This window comes from Cryptomeria japonica, chromosome 6 (assembly GCF_030272615.1).
Source record: "Cryptomeria japonica chromosome 6, Sugi_1.0, whole genome shotgun sequence".
Taxonomy (NCBI): domain Eukaryota; kingdom Viridiplantae; phylum Streptophyta; class Pinopsida; order Cupressales; family Cupressaceae; genus Cryptomeria; species Cryptomeria japonica.
In genome coordinates, this window is record NC_081410.1 from 436,460,429 (window position 1) to 436,475,463 (window position 15,035).

A 15,035-nucleotide genomic window follows, 5' to 3' on the forward strand; every position below is an offset into this window, starting at 1 on the left:
CGCTTGCGGTTCCCACTGTGTGGGCACACAGTGGACGGCCACGGCCGCCACTGTGTGGCCACACAGTAAGGAGCCGCCAGCGGCGCCCACTGTGTGGGCACACAGTGGTGCCGCGGCGCCCACTGTGCGCTCACACAGTGGCGCACGTGGCCAAGCCTGTTTTCCCTTCCTCCGTGACCTACGATAAATGGATTCATGGCCGCCAAGTGCTTCGGCCCGGCCAAAAAAATATTGACTGTAAAAAAAATATAAATGGTTTAAAACCCTAGCCAAATGGGGCTAGGGCAAGTTATTAATAAATAAGATAATTGGATTTTAATAGTATATAAGTGGGGAGATTAAAACCCTAATTAGGGTTGGGGGAATTATGAAACAATTTTTAGGAAGATATAATGGTTTTAAATTTAGAATTAAAACATTTGTCAATTATGCAAAATATATAATATATATATATGTATCCATATGGGTATATAAATATATGTATATATAAATGAAATTTTGAGTACTTTGATTAAGTGACTAATTTATAAATATATAAATATATGCATATTCAAATAGGTATATATGTATATATTTATATAATCCTGATTTTAATTTGGGATAAATTATAAAGAGAAATATAAAAAAAATTTGAAAGGACTATATAGTCATATCGGGAGATAGAATTAAAATACCTCTCCTATTACCTTTAGTTTGATTAATTTAATAAACCTTTTGTCTAAGTATCTCTGGGAGATAGGATTTAACTAGTAGGTTTTCCGCAATTAAAACTTAACGATTAATCGATGCTTAGTTCGTTTCGGAATTAGCTCGAGTTTAATAATGAAAGTTTCTTTAACGCTTGTCGCAAAAGTGAACTTGTTAATTAATTTAGTATGTTTTAAAAAAAAAAATTGTTCCGTTTTTGCCCTAAATTTTGGGCATGACAGTAACTCATCACAGAGTATTACCGGTTTATACAAAATACCGATTTACGTAAAATACTGGTTGCTGGTTTAACAAAAATGAAGACTGGGAAATATGTGTTCTGCTGCTTTGATCTTTTGTACCACTTGCGATCCTCAAAATTCTTGGGGTCTTCATACCGCTTTAGACCGGTAAACACTTTCTACAAAACACGATAGTCTAAAGACTATAATACATCATACTGGTTAGGAACAATTACCAGTTGAGCATAATTCATACATTCACAAAGTGATCTCATAACAAGTGTGTGTCCATCAATGACAATCACAACATCAACCATCAAGCATGCCAATAATCTCCCCCTTTCTCATTGATGGCAACACTTAGGAAAAATTTTGACATCTAAGTGTTTTACAACAAACAATATGCCATAAGCAAAATTACTCCCCCTAAGCATATACACTATCCCTTTTGCAGAAAATACAATGTATACTATTCTTTATCAGAGATAGACATGAAAGTATATATCAAAACATCAAAATTTATATACTTGAATACTTCTCCCCCTTTGCCAACAATGACAAAGTACAACTGAACAAACCCTGTTTTCATTTGGTATTAAAATAATAAGAGTTTATGACAATGAAGAGTAAAACTTGTCAAAAATTGATTTAAAGTCCTGCAAAAATTGCTTCATAGATAAGGACCATGACTCAAGTAGGGAGGTAGCCACCTCTTTCTCTGTCTACATCTGAGAGACTTGTTCTTCCATGGCATCTATTGTGCTCATCTCTTGTGCCTGCTTGCTGATCTCTAACTCTATTATTGCAGACTAGATATGAAACCGGTGAACGGTTTGCCCATAAGATGTAAAGAATCATATGGTGGCTTGAAGGTGCTTATGTATAACTACAAGTCAGATTATAGCTTTTCCTTCTATACAAGCACATCATCATAGAAGAGATGGGGTTGGCAAATCTTACTAAGTAGTAGATTCCCCTCATCCAGAGCATCCCTTATATCTTTTTGAGCTTTTTGTAGATCGGACTAGAGCTCATTTAACTTCTTCACCAGAGTAGTGTTTAGAGCCTCTTGGTGCTTCTTTTCTACACTGGCTTCAGCCACTTCTTCCACACTTTGCACCTGGTCCTCTACAACTATGCATAGGAGCTTCAATTGTGCCAGTGAGGAGTCAGTACTGGGGAGGTTTGTACCGGGTATCAAACCGGTAAGAGTGTCCACCATAGCTTGGGTCACATCTTACTCCTTCTTCCTCCTTATCACTTCTAGGCATTCTTGAGCAACCTTAATGCTCTATAGTAGCTCCATTTTGTTTGCAGACTGGAGGTCAATGGGATTGGTAATGTTAGCCAGTTTGGCTTGACTACCGGTTGCCTTTGGAGTCTCCATCTGAGTGCTCTTTGCCGCTTCTTCTTTCTCTGTAGCTCTTCTCTTGTCTTCTTCTGCCTTAATTTTCTCCTCCTCTTTCCGGTTCACTTCATCATCCTTCTTCTTCCTCTCCTCTTCCTTCTTTTTCTTCTCCGCTTCCTTTCTCTTCTCCTCTTCCTTTTCTTCCTCTTCCTTCTTTTTCTTCTCCACTTCCTTTCTCTTCTCCTCTTCCTTTTCTTCCTCTTCCTTCTTCTTCTCCGCTTCCTTTTTCTTTACCTCTTCCTTTTCCTCTTCCTTCTTCTTCTTCTCATCTTCTTGTTTCTTTTTCTCCTCTTCCTCTTTTCTCTTTTCCTCCTCTTTCTTTTTTTGCTCATCCTCTTTTCTATTTTCCTCCTCTTTCCTTTTCTTCTCATCCTCTTCCTTTTTCTTCTCCTCTATTTGATTCTTTGCTTCCTCTTTTCTCTCCTCTACTTCCTTTTGCTTTTCTTCCTATTCTGCTTGTTTTCTCTTGTCTTCTTCCTATTTCTCCTTTCCTTCTATTTATGATGGGTCATCTAGAGTAACATCTTCTACATCCAGAGCGTCGACATCAATAGTGTCTATTGGTTTAGTAACCAGGTTTCCTTCATTATCATATACTTCATCCGGTTTTGTTATTTCCAGTTCTTGCTTAGCCTTCTTGTTGTCTTGATGCACTTCATGAGTATGTACAATAGTCGTCATATAAAGATGAGTGTCTTTTTCAACATCATCAATTCTCCCTTCTAATAACAAGAGTCTTCTCCTTCTAGTGAAGAAGAGTCCTTTGTTTTGGTTAATGACTTCAAATAGCTTAGAATTGGACAAGTCAGGAAAGTATTGGGTAAATACTTTCTCCCTTATTTCCTATTCCTTCTCTATGGCAATGCGCCACTTGTTGTCTAAAGACTTATACAAAGAATCTAGTGTCTCAGATCTAATTTCTGAAGGCGACCGGTCATTAACACATAAATACTTAATGATTTCCTGTTCAACTTCTTCCTTTTCTTCATCATTCAAATCATCAAAATGATCTACTAAATCATTCAACAAATTTCTCCTAATATTTTTAATAGTTCTTTGATAATGTGTCAAAGGTTTGTAGGAAGAAATGTCAATATTTACCAGTGTAGATGATGTCGGTTCATTCTTTGTCTTTTTCCTCGCTTCCCTAGTCTTTTTAGGCTTTTCTTCAGACACAGTTTCTTCTGAGTCCAGTGTGCTTCTTTTTGCCTTCTACTTCCTCTCAAAGACTTTGGTGGGTTTCACTTTTGGTTTCTTCTTTGCAGGTGACCGCTTGGTCACTTTGGGACTTGATGAAGTAACCGGTGCTGATGCTGAAGGCACTACTTTTCCTTTCTTTGCTGAGGGTTCTTTAACCGGTGTAACCCTTTCTAGATAGGTGTCAGTTCTCTTTGCCTTTGGATCAATAGGCGAGGCAAGTAGGGTAGAGGCATACCCATCCAGCATATCATACATTACCTCATAGCCCATAGGCTCCACTTCTTCTCATATGGGCTCGACAACCTCCATTATGCATTCATCCACTTTGATGATAAAGCAGATGTCCTCTTCATATTTCTTGACAATATCACTGGATATCCTCATCCTTAGGCTCATCTTGCTTCTGAACTCATCAAAGTACTTGTTTAGGACTTCAGGGTAACCGGTTCCAACTGCTTGCAGGTTTTCTTTGATTTGCTTGGTAACTAGTTGGTCAACAGACCATTAAATATCTCCAACTCCTAGGAAGTAACCTTGAAAGTAGAAGAATAACCCTACCATTAGTTGTCCAAAATTAAACTTCAATGCATTATCTTGTTTGATCGATTTGAGGTTCAACAAAAGTTGTCTTTGCATACAAGTGCATAGATCAAATGATACATCTTCCTTGATCATCCTGGAAGCTACATTTACCACTGCAGTAGAGATAGAGTTAATTCTGCTAGCATAGAACATCCGATATCCTATCACCATACATGCATATTTGGCCAGGTCATCCTTGATGGAATTGATAGCCATTCCTCATGAGTCACTCACTAAACAGGTGAGCTTGGTCATTTCAGTCTTGATGATCTTCCTCAGGGCTGGCACTTCACCAATGTTGTAGAAACTGGTGACGACGTGAATAGCTTCCAGTGTGATGTCATGTGTTCTCTCAAGATACATTTTATCACCATGTACTCTACTCAAAATGATTCGGATGTGATCATCTATGAAATCTTCAAGGAAATAGACTGCATTGTGAAGCTTCTTCTTTTCCAAGATGCTATACTTTGGTTTGATCTTTTTATCCTTCCCACAGAATAGACCTAGCTGAGAATGGATTGCAAGAGATCCTAGGTCTTCAATTTTACAGTCTATGTAATCGGAAATGCCTTCTTCCACTATTACACTAGCAGGTACTTGAGACTGTTAGGATTCTCACAGATACTGAGAGGGGGGGGTGAATCAGTATCTAGCTGGTGATTTGAATTTCCTAACTTAAAACATGTAGAACATATTATAACAGTATACCGGTATGCAAGAAATAATGCAATAAATAGAATTAAAAGCATCCACGTGAAAAACACACCATGACACAAGGATTTAACAAGGAAACCCAGTGTGGGAAAAACCTTGGTGGGATTTGTGACCCACAATATTCACTTACTGGCCAATAAGAGAATATTACTTACAAGAGGGGCCTGCACATGCAGGAAGGCCAATTTCCTAGAGCTCACTGCTCAATGGGAAGTCTCACTTACTTATAATGTGGATTATACAAATCCAATATCTTGTACTGCTTTACAATAGCATCTATAATGCCTGATCCAGTGCCGGTTTCTGCTATGTTCTTTACATAAAACCTTTAACCTATATTTTGCATAATAGGTCTGCCTAATATCTTCCTTTTTCTTGCTTACAAAATGTCTACAATGATCTCTCTTATATATAAGAGTCATTTTACAACTTGCCAAGTCGGCTTACAAAGTTTTTACAATAATAAACAAAATATAATATATCAAAAATCTTGTCGGCCTCTGTGCCAGTATGCTTCCTTTCTCTGTGTCAATGCTGGTGGTCTAAGTGCCAATGTAGAGTGTGATGTGTTGATGCCGGTGAACTATCTTGCCGGTGTAATTCCTTGCCGGTGCCATAGGATTGTAAGGTTGCCATATCACATACAATGTCTCATTGTAGTGTGCATATACCAACAATCTCCCCCTTTGGTATTGATGGCAACACTCATGAGAAATTTCAAAAGTGTATCCAAAAATGTGAAGTCCAAAAATGTTACCAAAACTATGTGCTTCCCTTGAGCATATTATTCCTGTGATATTGGATTTTCTTATACAACTACTCTCCCTTTGGCATCAATGACAAAGGTTGTCAAGATGTCAGTAGAGTTTGTAGTTTCAACCTTGTAACTGGGTAGTTACAATTTGAAATAGATCTGCCAAAATCAAGTTTATACTCTCCATAAACTTCTTACTATCTCTTATTGTTGTCTTTGTTCTTTTAACTATACTGGTGAGGTGCTGCATATGCTTTGCCGATGTTTTCTATCCTTGTATCAGCGCCTTAGATATTTCCTTCCGCAATGATGCTAGATAGTCCAATCTTGGACTCAGTTTTAGTCTCGGATGCTTTGCCTTATTCACTATTCTCTTCTTTTCTCTTTCTAATTTAAGTAACTCTTCCTCAAAATTTGTTATCCTTTGCTCAAAAACTAATAATGTATCAGGTGAGTTAACAAAATTATCTGCAAGTTTATTGATTTCATCCTATACCTTGCTTATTTTCTTATCTATGTCTACTGTCAAAATGTTTGTCTTGTAGTTGTCTTTGTACAGAGTTTTGTATTCCTTTAATAAGTTACATAGTTCTGGTAGAAGTGTGTCAAAATCTCTAGTACACTTCTTTATCTGATCTTCAAAAAATTTCTACTTTTCAATTTCTACCTTATTCTTCAAAGTCTCTTCCTTTATTTTCTCAATAGTCACTGTGTTCTTAGTGATGTATTTACACAAAGTATCAAGTTGTCCTAAAGAATCTTTATTGTCTATATTATAGTTAGGAGCAATTACCTTAAAAATTGGGATTGTGTCATCTATAGCTTTATAAGCCTGTGAACTACAATCTATTGTCCTTTTGATTGAATCCAAAAGTACTTCAATTACATTTGTTGATTTTTGGCCTACTGAGGAGGAACCAACATTTTGAATTCTATCGATGGAGGAAGTAACCAAGCTTGTTGTGACCTCTGGTAGGTCTGTTTGTGTTTGCATTTCCTTAGGCAATGGTTTGTGTACTTCTCTTGTTGCCGGTTGTACTGTTTCCTCATGACTTTGTTCCTATACCTGTTCCTAAGCCTGTTCCTATTGTTGTTGCTCTTCTTGTTGCTCTATTTGTTGCACTGTTTCTTGCACTGTCTCAGTCTAAGTTTTTGCCTATTGCTCTTTTTCATCTATCTGTTTCTCTTGTGTGTTATCAGTTTGCTCAACTATCGGTGGCTCACTAGCCATTTCAGTCTTACCAGTTGTATCTTTGTCTACCACAATGTTTCTCTTTTGTGTATCAACATCCACTGTATATAAGACTTCAGGATTAGGATTGACATCATCTACATCTATACTTTCAACTATCGGTTGATCTTCTGTAGTTGTTGTTACCAGTGATGTAATCAAAGGAGGTGGGGCTAAGTTGTCTTTTACTTTGATACTCGGAGGTCCACCAACCTTTCCTTTTCCTTTGTCTCTTTCTTTCTGATATACCTTTATTGGTTTGGGGTTCCTGTATTCTTCCTATTTTTCTTTCTCAACAAGAAATATGTCCCATGCATTTTCTGTTTCTTTAGTTACCTCATTAACTCTTCCAACCATTAAAGCAATGTGTCGGTGTCCAGTAGAGAATACTAACTAGTTGGCTTCAACAAGTAAATTATCTATCTCCTTAGGTGAGTTTACTAGATAAACAGCTAGTAACTTTTCAATTTTGATTTTCTTATCAAGCTCTATAACAACTTGTCTTCTTTCTTCCATTTTTTTGAATAGTTCATCTGGTAATTCATCTACAACTTCCATCAAAAATTTCTTATACATGTCCATATGCAATATAACACTATTTTCTACTTGTTCTTTTTTATCTGCAATCAGGGTGTCATACAATTTCTCTATATTCTTCAGTTTCCCTTCCTCTTTAATTTCATTCAATAGTATGTCAAGAGGGGCCAAATTTTGTTTTGTTCTCTTCTTCTTTTTGGGTTTTAGTTTCTTCTTTGGTGTAGTCTTTTTAACCAGAGATCTCACTGCTTGTTGTTTTTGTCTTGTCCTCCTAGGTGAGGGTGTGGTTGCCAGTGAGGGATCTCTTTTCCTTACAACTCCTTTGAAAGCTACATGCATGTCACTCTCTAAAGAAGTACCTATCGATGATAGGTAAGTATCAGGCTATAGAGTTCCTAGGTCATCCTCAGTGATACTGGTTTTCTTTAATACATCTTCTTTAATAGCCTTTGCCTATCTAGAACCTCTTCTCACAACTGCCTCAACCTTTTTCAATCTCTTCTTAGATTGAATTTGTTCTTCTATGGTCTCAGCAGTACCAAATACTTCTTCCTTTGGCTCATTTGCAGCTTCCAGAAGTGCTTTAGCATAAGTCTCAATTATATGATCATTTGTCTCATAGCCCATCTCTGTTACCCAGATTGTTCTTGGGATGACTGCTTCCATCTAGATCTCATCCTTTTTTATTACAAAACATATATCATCCTTGTACTTGTCAACAATCTTCTGTGATAATCTGATTCTCTTCTTCATTTTGGCCTTAAGTGCTTGAAATTATTCATGGATATTCTTTTTTTTTTCTTCACCCATGTTGTTGAATAGTTCTATCAACTATTTTCCTACTGGTATATCAAATCCAAGTACTTTATAGCCTATACCAGGAACCTATTTGGTTATATGTAGCATCAAACATACTAGCAGATTTCCAAACCTAAAAGTTCCTTTCTTATCCTTCTTAATCTTGCCTAGGTTGTCAATTAACTCATCCTTCAACTACTCACATATATCAATCTTTACATTATCTATGATCATGTCATAAGCACTCTTAATGCATAAACTTGAAACTGAATTGAGTCTATTTGTATGAGTTGCCTTATAACCTAATATCATGCTAATAAACCTTACATTGGTGTTGGTTACATCATTGACTCTTAAGGACCTTTTATCAGATGTAGCACTAGTTAGCTTAGTAACTAGGTCATTTGAGACCTTCTTGGTTTTGTCTGGCCTTTTACCTATGGATGGTAAACTTGTGACAACTTTCATAGCTTCCTTGGTGATTTTGTGAATTGCATCTACCTATAAAAATTCACCATGTACCCTACTTAAGACTATCCTAATCACATCCTTGGGAAATTCAGGAATGTAGAGGATTTAAGTAAATCCTAGGGTTTCAATGATTTTATGTTCCGGTTTCACATTTCTGAAATTATCACATATGAAAAATTTATACATTGTTTTGATCTCTTCATCTCCCAATTCCTCTATGTTACAGTGAATGTAAATTTTGGGGTCTTCAGCATAAACAACTCCTTTTGGTATTTGAGAGAAAGCACCTACATTGTCATCTTTCTTTGCTACTTCGGGAACTAGTTGAAATATGGGCCTAGGGCATTTTATAACCTCGACTACAGTAGGGTTTGCTATATATTCAAGTGTAGAGGTGGATGCCATGATGATAAATACCTTTTTCTATCTTGGATGGATTGATTGCTTGAAGTGATTTGCCTTTTTGCTTGAAATCCCTTAGCTCTACAAATTTCATGCTCTACGAATGTTTGAAATCACGGTGAAATGAAATGGAGCCAAAACCACAAATTTATAGTGTTTATTTGCCACATACCATATTTGATGCATGTTGGTTAAGTATTCACTTAACATTGTCTACTGGTAATGAAGTAATTTCCAACTTCTCATCTCTAACTGAGGGAATAATAGCACATGTGTCATTAGATTGCCAAACCCTCAAGGAAAATTTCTTCAATTTGATGAAGAACTTCCTACTGGTGGAACACTACTTTCTCTTGTCAATGAAGCATCACTCTATCCTATCGGTGAAGCATTGATTGGTTCTACCAGTGGAGGAGTATTCCCAACATTTAGATCAAATTTTCTAATCCATTGTTTTGAGAATTCTTTCTTAACCTCTTCAACTTTTTCTTTACCTTTCAAGCTAGAACTTTTGTTGGCTACCAGTGATCCTTTACTTATACAGAATTTTACAATATGCCCAATCTTGTTACATGCATAACAAGTCACATTATTCTTTTGAATAGCTTTCCCATAACCTATGCCGGTTTGTGTTTTGCATTGATTAGATAAATGCCCAAATCTTCCAGAAACATAACATCTCACATTCATTCTGCAATTTTTCAGAGTTGTGACTAGCTTTGTTGCATTTTGAACATTGACCGGTGGGTGTGTTGATATTCTGATAATTTCTAGATCTACATTCATTTTCTCTATGACCATACTTATTACAGTTAAATCATTTTCCATTGAATTTATAAGCATTAGGTTGCCTTACTAGTTTGTTGTGATCCTATGTGTTTGCAGTACCGGAGCTTTCACCAACTTCAAAGCCAATTCTAGAAGTGTCACCTTTAGGTTTTTGATTCTTTAGCAAGTTACCAAGTTCCTCTGAGCTTTTCTTGAATTTTTCTTTATGTTGATTTGCAGTTTCTAGTTCTCTTTCTAAGACTTCTTTCTACCTCATCAGTTCATTGGAGTCATTCTGAGTGTGCATTAGATCTGTCTTCGATAAATCATTTTCATAGCTAAGTCTTGTGTTCTTATTTGCTGCATCACTTAGTCTTCTGGTCAATTCTTCTTCATTCTTCTTCCTATCTTCAATTTCTTTACAAAATCTCATAGTCATATCCTGCATCTCATTCTTTGATGTCATGTTCTCCAGTTTCAGCTTGCTTAACATATCATTAAGTGATTCCTTTTCATCATTCTCATTTTGCATCTTTTCACAAAGTTCTCTTCTCTTATTTCTTGCAATAGTAAGATTCTCTTGAAGTGCTTGAATGATATCCTGAGCTGCTTTTAGATCATCTTCTAGTTTGATATTTTTCAATTTCTCTGTATCATAATCTGAGAGAGCTGCTTCAAGTTGCTTCATCAGATTTTCCATCTCTACCAATGTCAAGATCTTCCTCAAACTTTTAGGCTTCTGAAAATAGAGGACCAAGCTCTGATACCAATTGTTAGGATTCCCATAGATACTGAGAGGGGGGGTGAATCAATATCTAACCGATGATTTGAATTTCCTAACTTAAAACATGTAAAACATATTATAACAGTATACCGGTATGCAAGAAATAATGCAATAAATAGAATTAAAAGCATCCACATGAAAAACACACCATGACACAAGGATTTAACGAGGAAACCCAGTGTGGGAAAAACCTCGATGGGATTTGTGACCCACAATATTCACTTATTGGCCAATAAGAGAATATTACTTACAAGAGAGGCCTGCACATGCAGGAAGGCCAATTACCTAGAGCTCACTACTCAATGGGAAGTCTCACTAACTTACAATGTGGATTATACAAATCCAATATCTTGTACTGCTTTACAATAGCATCTATAATGCCTGATCCAATACCGGTTTCTGCTCTGTTCTTTACATAAAACCTTTAACCTATATTTTGCACAATAGGTCTGCCTAATATCTTCCTTTTTCTTGCTTATAAAATGTCTACAATGATCTCTCTTATATATAAGAGTCATTTTACAACTTGCCAAGTTAGCTTACAAATTTTTTACAATAATAAACAAAATATAATATATCAAAAATCATGTCGACCTCTATGCCAGTATGCTTCCTTTCTCTGTGCCAGTGCTGGTGGTCTGAGTGTCGGTGTAGAGTGTGATCTGTTAATGCTAGTGAACTATCTTATCAGTGTAATGCCTTGTCAATGCCATAGAATTGTAAGGTTGCCATCAATGACAAAACCTTCAATCACATACAATGTCTCATTGGAGTGTGCATATACCAACAGAGATAGGGCATTGTATTTTGACTTCCGTTGAATGAAGTTCATAGAATCAACAGGTGCACTAGAGCTAGCATGTGATGTGAAAGCCATGATAAAACAAAAAACTTGAGAAATAACTTTCGAAAATCGAGAATTTAGGGCTTGCTAATTCCACTTCGCCACATACTACGTCGGTTGTTGAATCACCGCTTTAAGTTCTTCTCTTGACCGTCCAATATTTGCTTCTAAATCTTCTTTAGGGTTTCGAAATTTCTTTGAATTGCAACACAAATCGCTTTTTCTTCACTTTGCACTTGGAAAAACTTCTTTGCTCGAAAAAATGATAGTGAGAAATGATTTGAAAATTCCTTTTAAACATATTCCTCACCTATCGTAATAAATGCTCCACCATTAGGGCGTAAACCCTAATTTGCCTTTTACCATTTTCTGTCTTCTGCCAACTGATAGGTATCACATACTAGTTAAGGTCTTTTATAGGTATAAACTGAGGGTTTGAAACATTTCACTGTTTGCCCCCCCTAAGCTTTTTTGATGCTTAGTTTGTCGGTTCTGTGATTTCCACACTAGGTGCAGATTTCGGTTCTTCTTGCAACACCCCTGGTTTCATTTTCCAAATTTTTTTAATATCTTCTTGAATGGATTCAACATCAATTTTTCCTTTCAAAGTGACTAGTATATCATCTGATATACTCTTTCTACTTCTGCAAAATCTTGTTGAATGACCCAGTTTGTTGCAATGATAGCAAACCATTCCAAGTGCTCTCCAAGGTCCATTATTCATGTTTCCATTTTTCCTTCTGCATGTTGTAGCAGTGTGACCATGACCATGGAAAATCCAACAATTTGCTCTCCATCTAGTTGCCACTTGATAGCCACCGCTATGCGATTGATGATTATAGGTATTAAATCGGTTGGGATTTCAGTTCACAAAAGGTTCCAGACCAACTCCTTGAGTCCTCTAAGGATATCTTCTAGTGTTGTTCATAATAGACCTACATTCAGATGCTCTATGCCCAAACTTGTTGCATGCATAACAATTACCATTGAACTCATTGTATCTAGGTACATTGTTTATAAAGTAAGGAAAATTATTGTAGGCTTTGCTCCTACACACATTAGTAGTATGTCCTTCTTTAAGATAGTTAAAGCAAATGGGTTTGAAGTTTTGCTTACCTTTACCTTTGAATGTTGGTTTCTTCTTTGATGCTTCAGCATTTGCACCAGAGGTCTCACCTTCCTCATGACCAGAGAAACCAAGTCCATTGGTATTCTTTACCGGTTTGGCCGATTCAAGCTTTTGCTCTAGCTTAACAGTTATCTTGTTGAACTTAGCAAGTATTTCCTTTGACTCAAAGAGTTCTTTGGAAATAGCAGCATTTGCTTCCATCAAGTTTTCATTCTTGGAGATGGCTATGTTTAGTTCACCTTGTACTTCTTCTTTTTCCATTCTGCTCCCATGAAGGTGAGTGGTAAGTGCACTAATCTCTTGCTTCAACTTGGAGATCTCATGATCTTTGTCCTTAACCAGGTCTTCAGCTTTCCTTTGGTTCTCAAGCTCTTGACACATTCAGATAGTCAATCCTTCCAACTCCTTTCTTAGGTTGGAATTTGATTCATTGAGAATTTCTACTACTTGGATTAGGGCTTCCATATTCGCTTCATCAGAAGAATTATTTTCAGATAGCTCCATCATTTTTTCAGCATGCTCTCTTCTTTTTGCCTGAGAGGCCTTATATTTTACCATAAGTTCATCATAGGCTTGCTTAAACTGAGTGAGTTGATGAGTAAGATCCCTCACAATGTATTCCCCCATATCTCTTTCCCCCATATCTCTTTCCAAGTGCTTAGACTTATAGAAAGGTAGGCTCTAATACCAATTGATGAATACTAAGAGAGGGGGGTGAATTAGTATACCGAAAAACACTGTACTTAAACACTTAAATAGTCTAGTAATAAACCAGTAAAATAGTTCAACAAACAAACCAGTTAACACACATGCAAACCAAATAGAAAATAAGGCATTCACCCACAGGAGAAATAACACCATAACACAAGATATTTAATGTGGAAACCTAAATGGGAAAAAGCATGGTGAGATGAAACTCACAAGTTACTATCTACAGAATAGGAACTAGATTGGTTAAGGTCATACAATGTTCTTTACTAGAACATATACTATTAGGAATCTCAATCTCTGTTAGGAGATAAGTCCGATTAAAGACTACCTTGCTAGAGAATTTTAGATCCATAGATGTGAACCACCTTGTTAGAGGATTTACAAAGGACTTTTTGAGCCTACCTGGTTAAGGGTTTCAAACTTGTCAAAGATGTGAGTAATCAACAAGTAAAATGATCTAGCAAATAGCATAGGTTGCTTGGTTAGATCCTTGGTAGCTCATTCTTAATGCAATCTAGCATTACTTCAGTCTTCAACACATTCATACTCTACCTTCTCTCGCAAACCTGAACTTCTCTTCTATATTCACACTTACAATAGCTCTTCAACCACCTTAAACCATAGCGACACCTAAAACCTTAGACATGATGTCCTTATAAAGGAATCTGATTTCATGTTGGTCCAATAGGATTACAATCCAATTTCCTAGGTTCAATGAATCTATACATATTTGGTAACATGACACAAAAAGCACCACCAAAGTGTCGGCACCGTCAAACAATCAGTGGATGGTAACTCATCACAGAGTATTACTGGTTTATACAAAATACCGGTTGCCGGTTTGACAAAAATGAAGACTGGGAAATATGTGTTCTACCGCTTTGATCTTTCATACCGCTTCAGATCCTCAAACTGCTTGGGGTCTTCATATCACTTCAGAGCGGTAAACACTTTCTGCAAAACACCAATAGTCTAAAGACTATAATACATCATACCGGTTAGGAACAATTACCAGTTGAGCATAATTCATACATTCTCAAAGTGATCTCATAACAAGTGTGTGTCCATCAATGACAATCACAACATCAAGCATCAAGCATGCTAACAAGGACCCCATATGACCCCTAACACCATATGACCCCTTAGGACACCATATGCCCCCTTAGGATTATATGATGTCCTAATGGATCATATGGTGTCCTAAGGGATCATATGGTGTTTTAACACATGTGTGACCCTTTAGGACCCCAAATGACCCCTAAAAAAACAATATGAGCCCTTAGGACACCATATGACCTCTAATGATACCATATTACCCCTTAAGATACTATATGACCCTTAGGACACTATATGACCCCTTAGGACATATTATGATCCCCTAGGACACCATATGACCCATTTTAATTTCCTAGTACATGACATGACCACTTAGGACACCATATAATGCCTTAGGAGCACATGATGTTCTAAGGGGTAATGTGGTGTTCTAAGGGTTCATATGGTGTTCTAACACATGTGTGGCTCCTTAGGAACGCATATGATCCCTAATGACACCATATGACCCATTAGGACACCATATGACCCCTTAGGACCATATGATGTCCTAATGGGTCATATGCTGTCCTCAGGGGTCATATGGTGTTCTAACACATGTGTGGCCCCTTAGGACCTCATATGACCCCTGACGACACCATATGTTCAAAGGGGTCATGTGTGGCCCCTTAGATCCCCATATGACCCCTAATGACACCAGATGACTCTTTAGGACAC